The sequence below is a fragment of the Dipodomys merriami genome, unplaced genomic scaffold (assembly GCF_024711535.1).
Source record: "Dipodomys merriami isolate MVZ:Mamm:240054 unplaced genomic scaffold, mDipMer1.0.p SCAF_8, whole genome shotgun sequence".
Classification (NCBI taxonomy): Eukaryota; Metazoa; Chordata; class Mammalia; order Rodentia; family Heteromyidae; genus Dipodomys; species Dipodomys merriami.
In genome coordinates this window covers 19,263,708-19,277,297 of record NW_027206401.1, presented here as the reverse complement: position 1 = coordinate 19,277,297, position 13,590 = coordinate 19,263,708, and the positions used below count along the sequence as shown (strand labels likewise).

The window sequence follows — 13,590 nt, the reverse complement described above, 5'->3', positions numbered from 1 at the left end:
AATGGAGGGACAAAGGGTAAACAAAGGCAGCAGTGGTACTCACTAGACATCATGTTGAAAATGAACTATACTTATGGGTGGGGACTGGAGGGGAAAACTGTGACATTGTCCAAAAAGAAATGTACTTATGGGACTGGGAAGGTGGCTCAGTGGTAGAGTGCTTGCCTTGCGTGCATGAGGCTCTGGGTTCGATTCCTCAGCACCACATAAGCAGAAAAAAAGCCAGGAGTGGCGCTGTGGCTCAAGTGGTAGAGTGCTAGCCTTGAGCTGAAGAGCTGAGGGACAGCGCCCAGGCCCAGAGTTCAGGCCCCACGACTGGCAAAAAAAAAAAAAATGTACTCATTACCTGACATAAGTAATTGTAACCATTCTGTACATCACCTTTATAATAGCGACTTAAGTTTTAAATACATAATTAATTTTAAAAATGAAAAAATGTAAAAAGACTGTTAGACTGTTAGGCATTAAAACTAGCAAGTAGGGCTGGGAAGGTGGCTCAGTGGTAGAGCTCTTGGCTTGCATGCATGAGGCCCTTGGGTTCGATTCCTCAACACCACATAAGCAAAGAAGAAAAAAGCCGGAAGTGGCGCTGTGGCTCAAGTGGTAGAGCGCTAGCCTTGAGCTGAAGAGCTGAGTGACAGCGGCCAGGCCCAGAGTTCAGGCCCCACAACCGGACCCAAAAAATAAATAAATAAAACTAGCAAGTAAAAACTGAATAACCCAAACTAGCTCCTCTCCACCACACCTGCTTTTAAAGTAGGAATCATAGAGGAACTCTCCACTTAGGGCTTCTCCTTTGAGATGTTAAAAAGCAGGAAAACAGTGGTAAAGGGAAGTCCTAAAATCACCTATTAGCCTGTGTTTTGGGTAGGCCCAAATGGCTTCTCCAAGTTTTGGAAGAGTAAACAATACCTATCTCACCCTACTCACTCTTTGTCTCCACATTAGAGTGGAGTCTCCCAGCTCAGAAAGCACCCAAACCACAGGTTAGAGCCGTAATTTTGAATCCTTTACTCCCAATTCCTGATTTAGGAACAGGAAATATTTCTCTTTCTCCACCATTTCTCCCTATTTTGCTAAAATTTGGACCTTGTGAGATGCTCCTGTTGGTCAGACACCTTGACATGCTTTTCACAAGTGAGTTCATCAACCTGTGACTTTGTGTGGAAGCTAGGAAGTGGAGGGAAGTCCCTCCTCCATCATCCCCTGGCGTTAATATTCTCCTCCTCTCAGGAAAGGAGAAGCCAGCAGGGACCCAGGTCGTGTAAGGGCCCACGTCTTCATTCACCTTCTCCTTCTGACTGAAGATAAAGTCTTGTTTGCAAAATACCCTTGTGAAATCCTCCCACCTCCTCGGTTAGGAAGTCTGCAGACTTGCACAGCCTGCTCTGCTACTGTTGCAGCAATGGAAAGGATGGGTGGCCCTGGACAAGAGAAACACTCTCATCTCTCCCCGCATTCCACAGAAGGGACCCAAATTGGAGGTGACAACAATGGACTAAACTAGAAGATGACCCAAGGCGCATCCTGGGATGGCAGGGAACACTCCTGAGAACCCAGCAAAAGGCAGCAGTCTAGTAGCTAATTCTAATGGGAGATTAAGAGTCTCTCAGATTTGTCTGTCTGGGCTGGCTTTAATCCACCATCCTCAGCTCTCAGATTTCTTAACACCCATGATTACAGGTGTAAGTCAACAATGCTTATACTTTTAACTTGTTAAAAGTGGGTTTTACCAGGTGCTGGTGGCTCACAATTGAAGTCCTAGCTACTCAGGAGGCTGAGATCTGAGGATCTCGGTTCAAAGCCAGCCCAGGCAGGAAAGTCCGAGAGACTCATCTCCAATAAACCACCAGAAAACCAGAAGTGGCACTGTGGCTCGAGCGCTAGCCTTGAGCTGAAGAGCTGAGGGACAGCGCCCAGGCCCAGAGTTCAAGACTCACGAACAACAACAAAAAGTTATTTTTGATGCATATAAGCTAATATTCCATTTTTCTTCTTTTGTTCTTTTCTTCCTTTTTTTTTTTTGTTGTTGGTTGTGAGCCACCAGCACCAGGCTTTTTTTTTTTTTTTGCCAGTTTTGGGGCTTGAACTCAGGACTTGGGCACTGTCCCTGAGCTTCTTTTGCTCAAGACTAGCACTCTGTCTCTTAAGCCACAGTGCCCCTTCTGGCTTTTTCTATTTATGCATACTAAGGAATCAAATCCAGGGCTTCATGCATGCGAGGCAAATGCATGCGAGGCAAGCACTCTACCCCTAATATTCCTTTCTTTCTTCTTTTTCTTTCCTTCCTCCCTTTCTTCTTCTTCTTTTTTTTTTTTTTTTGTTGTTGTTCGTCCGTCATGGAGTTTGAACTCTGGGCCTGGGCGCTGTCCCTAAGCTCTTCAGCTCAAGGCAATTGCTCTATCACTTGAGTCACAGCGCCACTTCCTGTTTTCTAGTGGTTAATTGGAAATAAGAGTCTCACAGTCTTTCCTGCCTGGGCTGGCTTTGAACTTTGATCCTCAGATCTCAATCTCCTGTGAGTAGCTAAGATTATAGGAGTGAGCCGCCAGCACCCAGCTAATAGTCCTTTTTTTTCTTTTTTTTCTTTTTTTTGGTGGTCCTGGGAGTTGAACTCTGGGCCTGGGCACTGTCCCTCAGCTCTTCAGATCAAGGCTAGCAACCTATCATTTGGGCCACACCACCACTTCCAGCTTTTTTCTGCTTATGTGGTGCTGAGGAATCGAACCCAGGGTCTCATGCATGTGAGGCAAGCACTCTACCACTGAGCCACCTTCCCAGCCTTATATTCCATTTCTTAAAGGAAAATTATTTATTGTTAATTATTAAGGATGTTTAGAAACTTTTTTGCCTAAAGTACAGGGCTGTGAAGGTGACTCACAGAAACAGAAAAAAAAGCTGGAAGTGGCACTGTGGCTCAACTAGCAGAGCCCTAGGTTTGAGCTGAAGAGCTGAGTGATAGCACCCAGGCCCTGAGTTCAAGCCCCCACGACCAAAATAAATAAATAAATAAATAAATAATTTAAAAGTACATTATGGAAAGAACATACATTGTTTCTCAACAAGGTCTGTGACTTATAGAATATTAGTGTCGTATTTGGATCAACCCTTGTTTCTAGGAATAGGAAAGAACAGGAAGCTAGGAGGCTTTTGAGATAGGTAGAAACATAATGGAAACAGCATGTAGCAGCAAAGAATACTCGTGTGTGTGTGTGTGTGTGTGTGTGTGTGTGTGTGTGTGTGTGTGTGTGTGTGTGATGGTCCTAGGCCTTGAACTCAGGGCCTAGGCACCACCCCTGAGCTTTTTTGCTCAAAGCTAGGGTTGTACCATTGAGCCACAGCTCTGCTTCCAGAGAATACTTCTAATCACTTATTGTTTCATGTGGAAATTTAGACTTGAAATTGTTGAGTTTACATAACTATTTAACAAACTCCTTTATTTGGTGCCAGTGCTGGAGCCTGAATTTGGGGCCTCTTTGTTCAAGACTGGTGCTATACTACTTGAACCACAGTTCCACTCTAAGCTCTTTGATGGTGAACTTGAGATAAAAGTCTCAAGGATTGTCTTGCCTGGGCTGGTTTGGAACCATGATCCTTAGATATTAGCCTCCTAAGTAGCTAGGATTACAAGTGTTGAGTCACCAATGCCCAGCGCAGTTCCTTTATCATTTGGCTATTGTTCCTCTTAACAAAATTCCACATTGTCAATTACTGGAATTAATAGTTGTCTAAGTATTGTTACCTGATTAGTAATGTAACTTATTCATAGAAAAAAGGTGCTATTCGAACATAAACTAATTTATCTTCAATAGGAACTATCAAGTTTAGTGTGTGTGTGTGTGTGTGTGTGTGTGTGTGTGTGTGTGTGTGTGTGTGTGTGTGTGTTTGATTTTGAGACTGAACCCAGGACCTCATGCATGCTACTCATAAATATGTGTGTGTATGTTGTGTGTGTGTATGTGTGTTTATGTGTACTAATACTTGTATTTTGATTGGCTGGCTTGCTCATAGTTGGCACCCTACCACGTTAACTATGCCTCCAGCCAGACTTTTTTTTCTGGTTAATTAGAGATGGAGTCACTTGTACAGAAGAGACTTTTCTGCCAGAGCTTGCTTCAAATTAGGATTATTAAATAGTTCCAAGTAATCAAACTAAGATAATAGGACAAATTACTAAAAACATAAAGTAAAATTGAAGTTTTAGTTTAAACTGTTCAACTTACATGTCCATGCAGGAAAACGAATTCTATGATAAACTGACTGATGAACTCTCAGGAGCAATTGTTTGTTTCACTTTATAAAAGCACTTGCTTTGCTACTTTATCATTATTCTGTAAACCTCTTTCTCTCTCTCTCTCTCTCTCTCTCTCTCTCTCTCTCTCTCTCTCTCTCTTTGGCCAGTCCTGGGGCTTGAACTCAGGGCCAGGGCTCTGTCCCTGAGTTCCTTTTGCTGAAGGCTAGCACTCTATCACTTGAGCCACAGTGCCACTTCATGCCTTTTCTATTTATATAGTACTGAGACATGGAACCCAGGACTTCATGCATGCTAGGCAAGCACTCTGCCACTAGGCCACACTCACAGTCCCTATAATGAATCACTTAATAGCTAAATCTGTCAGCAGAAGGAAATATTGATGCTATTTTTATTACCTAAAAGAGGTTTACAGGGCTGGGAATGTGGCTTAGTGGTAGAGTGCTTGCCTAGCATGCATGAAGTCCAGGGTTCAATTCCTCAATACCACATAAACAGAAAAAGCAAGAAGTGGCACTGTAGCTTAAGTGGTAGAGTGCTAGCCTTGAGCAAAAGCAGCTCAGGGACAGTGCTCAGGCCCTATGTTCAAGCCCCAGGAGTGGCAAAAAAAAAAAAAAAAAAAAGAGGTCAGTATATATCATAAAAAAATCACATTATAAAATTAATTTTAACATTGTAGCACAGTCTGGCTCTTTGAGTTTTTCTTTATCATGTCCTAATTTATGCTATAATCTCTCTCTTTTATTCCACTGGTAAACTCATGGGAGATGTTTTACTTGGCAGGACTCACACCCTTCTTTACAGCTTGGGGCCTGATCTTTGTGAGGCGAGGGTGGAAGGATAATCAGGGCACTCCACCCCCCCCCACCACCCCCCACCCCCGCCAGAGGTAAGCCACAGCTGGCCACAATCAGGAATCTCCATGAAGCACATATGGAAATTCTTACTTCAGAGATATATTCTAAATAGTAGCACCTCAAGAACATGTCCCACTGAAAGCTGAAAAAGTTAACAAATATGAAAATCTACTAAATTGCCCACAATACTCCAAGAACATTTTTTTGTTTTTGTTTTTCTAGACCCTACTAAACCTTGCAAAACTGGAAAACAAAACTTTAAAAAGGAAGAAAATGCTCATTCCTTTTCTGTACTGTCCTCTCCTGGTAATAGATGAAAACAGTAATATTACTATGATTCTACAATCCTTTTTTAAATGGTATCCAGGCTTGGGAATAGACAAGTATGGAGAAAGTGATAAAGTCAAGGTTTTATAAGATGAAAATAAAATATTGGAAAAGTATGCAGGAAAAAGAATAGCATTTTGGCAGCTATGAATGATAATAATCAAAGTCCAAATAAGAATGGTATTGGCTGAAGGAAAAAGTTGTAGAAGCCAGAAATATACTTAATTGCTTCTAAATGTGGAAATATATAAATTTGAACTATAAGGTGATCCTTTTTTTTAAATTTTGGTCGGTTGTGGGGCCTGGACTCTTGACCTGGGTGCTGTCCTTCAGCTCTTCAGCTCAAGGCTAGCGCTCTACCACTTGAGCCACAGTGCCACTTTTGATGTTTTCTGCTTATGGGTGCTGAGGAATCAAACCCAAGGCCTCATGCATGCAAGGCAAGCACTCTACTAATGAGCCACCTTCCCAGACCCAGGTGATCCATTTTTGTTTTCAGTTGGTAAAAGTAAATTCTAGTAATTGCTTGTTTTTTGGTTGTTGTTGGTCCCCTCCCCCCCCCCCCCCCCCCCCCCGCTTGAATTCAGGACCTGGTGCTGTTTCTAATCTTCTCTGTGCTAAGGCTAAAGCTCTACCACTTGAGCCACAGCACCACTTCTGTCTTTTTCTGCTTATATGGTACTGAGGAATCAAACCCAGGGTTTCATGCATGCTAGGCAAGCACTCCACCACCAAGCCACAATCCTAGCCCCAGTAATTGTTCTTGTTATTTGAGAAAAATGTCAAGATCCTGTTTACTCTCTTGATCCATTATAGATTTCTGTCCTGGATGGTCTAAAGTTCCCATGAGTAGACTGTACTTTAGATTATATAACACATGCAGGCAGTGGCCCCGGATACCATGGCAGTGCTACTGCAGAGATGCTGCCAACCCTTCCTCCCTGTGGCGTGGATGCCCTGTCACAACAGGTCCCATCCTCTCTCTCTGCCCTTCGGCGCCATGCCCATTTTTGTTGTTCTTTGTTTTCCAGTCAGCAATTTTGACTCTGAGTGTCTAGAAATTATAAGTCTTTTTCCTCTAGGAGAGTACTGCCTAGTAGAAAATAGCAATATTACATAGTTTTCTACTACAATTGACAAAAGGGTAAAATAAATAAGATGTCTTAGCCTGACACAGGTGGCTCATACCTGTAATCCTGGCTGTTCAGGAGGCTGAGAGCTAAAGATAGTGTGTCAAAGAACGGGAGGAAGACAGGAGGGGAGGGAAAGCAGAAGGACAAATGAAAAGGAAAGGACTCAGGTGACATGGTTCATGCCCATAATCCTAACTCTCAGGAGGCTGAGATCTGTGGATCAGGGTTTGAAGCTAGCCTGGGCAGGAAAGTCCATGAGACTCATCTCCAATTAACCAGTACAAAGCCAGAAGTGGAGCTGACTCAAGTGGAAAAAAGAAAGGAGGGGAGAGGGCGGGGAGGGAAAAGGGAGGGAATTGGATGGGAGGGAAGAGAAAAGAAAAGAAGATATGCTGGGAATGTGGCTTAGGTGTGCTTGCCTAGCATGCATGAAGCCCTGAGGTCGATTCCTCAGTACCACATAATCAGAAAAAGCCCAAAGTGGCCCTGTGGCTCACGTGGTTGAATGTTAGCCTTGAACAAAAAAAAGCTCAGGGACAGTGCTCAGGCCTTGAGTTCAAGCCCCAGGACTGGCAAGAAAGAAGAAAGAAAGGAAGAAAGAAAGAAAGACAGGAAGAAAGAAAGAAAGAAAGAAAGAAAGAAAGAAAGAAAGAAAGAAAGAAAGAAAGAAAGAAAGGAAGGAAGGAAGGAAAGGAAGAAAGAAAGAAAGGAGAAAGAAAGAAAGAAAGGAAGAAAGAAAGAAAGGAAAGAAAGGAAGAAAGAAAGGAGAAAGAAAGAAAGAAAGAAAGAAAGAAAGAAAGAAAGAAAGAAAGAAAGAAAGGAGGGAGGGGAGGGAGGGAGGGAAGGGGGGAGGAGCTGGGAAGGTGGCTCAGTGATAGAGTGCTTGCCTTGCATGACTGAGGCCCTGGGTTTGATTCCTCAGCACCACATAAGCAAAAAGAGAAAAAAGCCGGACCCCCCCCAAAAAAAAAGAAAGAAAGGAAGGAAAGAAAGGAAGAGAGAGAAAGAATTTCTAAAGAAAGAAGGAAAGAAAAGAAAGAGAAAGAAAGAGAGAGAAAAGAAAGGAAACGGAAAAAGAAAAAACAAAAAAACATTAGGTAAAAATAAGCAAAATCCAAGTATAATTCATGGACTTTAGTTAATAATATACCAGTAATACTGGTTCATTAACTGTAACAAATATACTAATGATGACTATCATTGTGAAGATTAAAAGGTGTTTGTGACTATACCTAAGTATAATTATGCCACAGTATTGTGACATTTACTTGGTCGTATAATCTCAATAAAGAAATATTTGGGAAAAAACAGCAAATATACTAATGTAAGATGTTAATAATGTATGTATAACAATGAATGTGGGAATTCTGCAATCTTTGCAACTTTTCTGAAAATCTATAATCTCAAATTAAAATATATTTAATATAAAAACTATAAACTATTTTTATTATTTTATTTTATTTTTTTTTGTGGGGGGCGGGTTCGGTCGTGGGGCCTGAACTCTGGGCCTGGGCACTGTCCCTCAGCTCTTCAGCTCAAGACTAGCGCTCTACCACTTGAGCCACAGCGCCACTTCCGGCTTTTTTCTATTTGCTTATGTGGTGCTGAGGAATAGAACCCAGGGCCTCATGCATGCAAGGCAAGCTCTCTACCACTGAGCCACCTTCCCAGCCCCTATAAACTATTTTTAGAAGACATATACTTAAAGTAATATACACAAGAAAAATGTAGAAGGAATGACAGCAAAAGGCTAATTTTTTTCAGTTAGGTTCATTCTGCTACCATTCCATTTATGACTTTCTAGAATAGATTTGTCTCTGCTCCACCTTTTATATTATGTTAGATTCCCCTCTATGTTAGTAAAGCAGTTAGTACAAGGCACTATACCCACTGGTTTACCACTGTCTTTAGACTTTGGGCCTCCACGGACTGTACATGTTACAGCAACCTTCAGAGGAAGTTTCTAGTAAGAATTCATACTATACAGGAAAGAAAAGTCACAGAGAGATTAGGTTATGTAAATACAAGAGTTGCAACTAGGATTTGAACTCAAGTAGCCCATCTCTGAACCCAAGTTTCTGGCTTTTTTTGTTGTCGTGGGGCTTGAACTCTGGGCCTGGGCATTGTCCCTCAGCTCTTCAGCACCACCTCTGGGTAACTGGTGGTTAATTGGAGATAAGAGTCTCACAGACTTTCTAGCCCAGGCTGATTTTGAACCGGATCATCAGATCTCAGCCTCCTAAGTAGCTAGGCTTAAAGGCATGAGCCACCAGTGCCTGGCCTAGTTTCTGGCTTTCTAGTATGCAAAGTAAATTGTAAATAAAGATCTAGGTGCTTCTCAAGGGCCTGGGAATGTGGCTTAGTGGTAGAGTGCTTGCCTAGCATGCATGAAGCCCTGGGTTTGATTCCTCAGTACCACATACACAGAAAAGACTAGAAGTGTGCTGCGGCTCAAGTGGTAGAGGACTAGCCTTGAGCAAAAGAAGCTTAGGGACAGTGCCCAGGTCTTGGGTTCAAGTCCCAGGACTGGCAACAAAAGAAAAATAAAAAAGAATTAAGATCAAGATGGTATGGATAGGTGCATCACCTGCCTCACCTGTCCCAATGCTCCGCCTTTAGAGCTCTTACATTTGGCTCCTCAAGATCAGGGAGTGGGGCAAAAACAAAAACAAAGACAAAAACAAAACAAAAAAAGTCAAACAATTCTGCCATGGGCTGGAAATGTGGCTCAGTGGTAGAATGCTTGTCTAGCATGCATGAAGCCCTGTGTTCAATTCCTCAGCACCACATAAACAAAAAGCTGGAAGTGGTCCTGTGGCTCAAGTGGTAGAATACTAGCCTTGAGCAAAAAGCAGCTGGGACAGTGCTCAGGCCCTGAGTTCAAGTACCAGGACTGGCAAAAAACAAACAAATGTCCTCCAGTTTCTTTTTTGGTCTGTTTTGGTTTTGGTTTTGATGACTGAACTGGGGCTTGAACTGAGGTTTGGGCACACTCAGCTTTTTTTCTTCAAAGCTGCCAGTCTACCATTTGAGCCAAAGTTCCATAGCTCCAGCTTTGGGGTGGTTAGCTGGAGATAAGAGTCTCATAAAATTTCCTACCCAGGCTGGCTTTGAACCACTATCCTCACAGTAGCTAGGGTTACAGGTAGGAGCCACAGGGGCCCATCTGTCTGCCATTTTCACACTTTAGGAAATGACTCAGAGATGGTAATTAATGGTCAGCAGGCTCCCTAGGTAGAGGGCCAGAGCTGTTACCCTAACAGTAAATCCAATCCCCTTCCTATCCATCCTTGCCCTCCAGGGGAGAGGAAAGAGGGTGAAAGGAGTGTCCAAAGATAACTAACTAGCAGTGGAAGTATGACTCTCCCTAAAGCACAAAGAGGCATCTTTGAGAAGACCACTAAGGTCAAGACTGTGGGACACAAGCAACCTCTGGTTATCACAAACCTACACTAGATAGAATTAACAATGGTTTGTGACAGGGTACCTCCCACTTCTTCTTTCCTTTTCATGTAGATAATTATGCAAAGTTAAATTCTCTGTTCCTTTTCAGGCCTTACTCCATTATTTCCACCCCAGAAATTCCTCAAACCTCCCATTCTACCAGTTCTCCAGTTACCTCAGGTAAAGTTCTCTCCTGACACCTTAAATCCTTTTTACTCCCAAATAGCTTCATTCTGGTGGATAAATACTAAAGTAGCATTCACAATACACTGAAATTACAGAAAAGGCCAGTCATTCACCTTGAAGAGTTCTAGGCTCAGGGAACAATAATATCTGGTTCTATTCTAGGTGATCAGATGTCCCCTTCAGAAGCTTTTCACACACTTCACTGTGTGGCTAGGAGCCCTGAGTTATTTCAAGTCCCAGGCCCATTACTGAGTAGCTATGTGACTTGGGGTAGCTTTGTAACCACTGTCTCAGTTTTCTCATCTGGAAAGGGGACTCATAATGGAAGCTATCTCTAGAGTTTCTATAAAGGGTTACTGAAAGGGTTACTTCTGCCAAGCCATTGAAATGGTGTTTGAGTCAGAACCAGGGTAAAATAAACATTAGTGATTGATATTTCCCCAAACAAAAAAAAAACTATCTTTAAGCTGAAAATACATTTTTAACCACAAGACTAAAATGTACTCCAGGTTGTGAGAGAAAAGGTGCCATTGTTCATTACCTAATTTATGTAACTGTGACCCGCCTGTACATCACCTTTATAATAACAATAAAAATAAACAAATACAGATATACTCCAAGGTAACTGTAAGGAAACGCCCACCTGGTAGACCTAATTTCCGCCCTCAGTAGCAGCGCGCTTGCGCAGTAGGTGAGGGACCGCCCACTTCCGGCCCCGAAGATATAAAAGGGGCCTCCAAGGATCCAGAGGGCGCCATTTTCTACCTTTCCTCATGAGAACTTGATCTGTGTCAGCTCTGCTGGAAATAAATCTTTTCTTCTGCTTGATTTCTGTCGGAATGGTCTCTCTCTCTCTCTTTTTTTTTGTCGGTCCTGAGGCCTGAACTCTGGGCCTGGGCGCTGCTCTTCAGCTCAAGGCTAGTGCTCTGCCCCTTGAGCCACAGCGCCACTTCTGGTTTTCTAGTGGTTTATTGGAGATAAGAGTCTCAAGGACTTTACTGCCGGGCTGACTTTGAACCATGATCCTCAGGTCTCAGCCTCCTGGGTAGCTATGATTACAGGTGTGGGCCCCCAGCTCCTGGCCAGAATGGTCTTTTGGGTTACTTTCTACCTGGGTTACATTTTTCCTTTCAATAACCACTGATAATATTCTATGGAAATTTTATTTGAATTCAGAACTATATTTCCATATATATATATGGAAATATATATGTGTGTGTATATATATACACACACACACACACACACATATATTTATAGTGTTTTGGCAGGGGTGGGAGGGGTGGGGGAGGGGGGGAATGTGGTCGGTTTTGGGGCCTGAACTCAGCCTGGGTGCTGTCCCTCAGCTCTCCAGCTCAGCTCAAGGCTACCATTTGAGCCACAGCGATACTTCTGGCTTTTTCTGCTTATGTGGTGCTGAGGAATCGAACCCAGGGCCTCATGCATGCAAGCTAAGCACTACCACTGAGACACCTAACCAGCCCTCCAAATAATATATTTTCCTATTGTTTTGAGTACTGAATTCAAGAACCACACTTATGCTATCTAAGCATACTATCACTGAGCTACATCTCCCCATTCCTACCCAGTCGTGGGGCCTGAACTCTGGGCCTGGGTGCTGTCCCTCAGCTCTTCAGCTCAAGGCTAGGGCTCTACCACTTGAGCCACAGTGCCACTTCTGGCTTTTTTTTCTTTTTGCTTATGTGGTGCTGAGGAATCGAACCCAGGGCCTCAGGCATGCAAGGCAAGCGCTCTACCACTGAGCCACCTCCCCAGCCCCTATAAAATATATTTTGAAGCATTATTTACATGGGAAATGAGGAATGCTCAATACTCATATTAATGAATTCAAATAAGTAAAATATGAATACCAAACTTGCTGTCTTGACTTACTAGAAAATCCTTTAATTTTTTAAAAATAGGATTAACTTGTTTAGCAATTCATCTACTTGTCATTATAGCTTCTATCCATCAGGCTCCCTGAAAATACAAATCAGAAATGAATGATCTAGAATTCTCTCAATCAGAGGGTTTGGCTTTTGTATGATGTGTATGCATGTGTACATGTGTGTGCAAGCTGCTACGTACTGAACCCAGGGCTATATGCATGCATAAACTCAATACCACTGAGATACACTCTGAGCTCCAAGGCTCAACAGCTGGGGGTGGGGGGGGCATGTGGCCCCCAGTATGTGTTACATACCTGGGGTTTGAACTCAGGGCTTGAGCACTGTCCTTGAGCTTTTATCATTCAAGGCTGAGCTCTATCCCTCAAGCTAGCATTCTACTTCCAGTTTTTTTTTTTGCTGGTTAATTGGAGATAAGAGTCTCACAGACCTTTCTGCCCTGGTTTGCTTGGAACTGGGATCCTCAGATCTCAGCTTCCTGAGTAGCCAGGATTATAAATGTGAGCTTGTAGCGCCAGATTTGCAAACATATTTATATGTTGCATAAAAGAGTGGGTTTGCTGAGCACAGGGGGGCACATCTATAATTCCAGTACTCAGGAAGGGAAGCTGAGGCAGGACAATGGCAAATTAGGCCTAAACAGGGAGACTCTACTTGAAAAAAAAAATCAACAAAAAACAAACAAACTGTGTTTATCTAAAGTGTCTACTTCAGGATTTACCTTCCTCACTTGCCAGATGGCTCAGTTTCCTGGAGATCAGTCATTCATCTGTTGGGGCTAGCCAGTCTACTCACAGCAATAAGTCAGGCTTTATAGACTAGGAAGCCCTGTTATCAACCACTTCCTTTTTATTTATCTAAATAAGGAAACACCACTTTTTACTTTGACTTGGTGAAGTTTTGATCATTTTGGAATTAAAAACAACCACAAAGTATTTGTTGGTTAGATTCACAGATTTAGCAAAGAAAATACAGGTTTCCCAGTAAATCTGAATTGCACATTAATAGGAATCTTTTATTCCTGTATGTCCCATTCGATATTTGGGAAAACACTGCTTATGTGAAATTCGAATTTAGCTGGATACTCTATTTAATCAGATCACCCTATTTGTTGGGAGAAAAATTCTTTCTGGTCACATTACTGACTTCTCCCCCTCATTCTTACACCCCTATCTCCATGTTCAGTTTTATACTTTGAAGGAATACAGGTGTTTTGAAAGAAAAATGGTACATACACTTGTTTGTATCTACTTCAAGGTTTTTGAAAGTTTAATGAAAGTGTCAACAACAAAAAAAGCCACTTAACGTGAGACCATACTGCCACCTGGAGATGAGAGGCGGGTATGACCACAAACTACCTAATTCCTAATTCTTGAATAAGAAATCCAAATTAGGGGCTGGGAAGGTGGCTCAGTGGTAGAGCATTTGCATTGCATGCCTGAGGCCCTGGGTTCGATTCCTCAGCACCACATAAGCAAAAAAGA

General features: G+C 42.6%; 1 long non-coding RNA gene across 1 annotated transcript in view; it reads right to left on the bottom strand.

The window, feature by feature from the left end:
- LOC138819486 (uncharacterized) overlaps nt 1-13,590 on the bottom strand; it is a 30,338-nt gene that overhangs the window by 11,724 nt on the left and 5,024 nt on the right. The gene's annotated exons all lie outside the window — the stretch shown is intronic.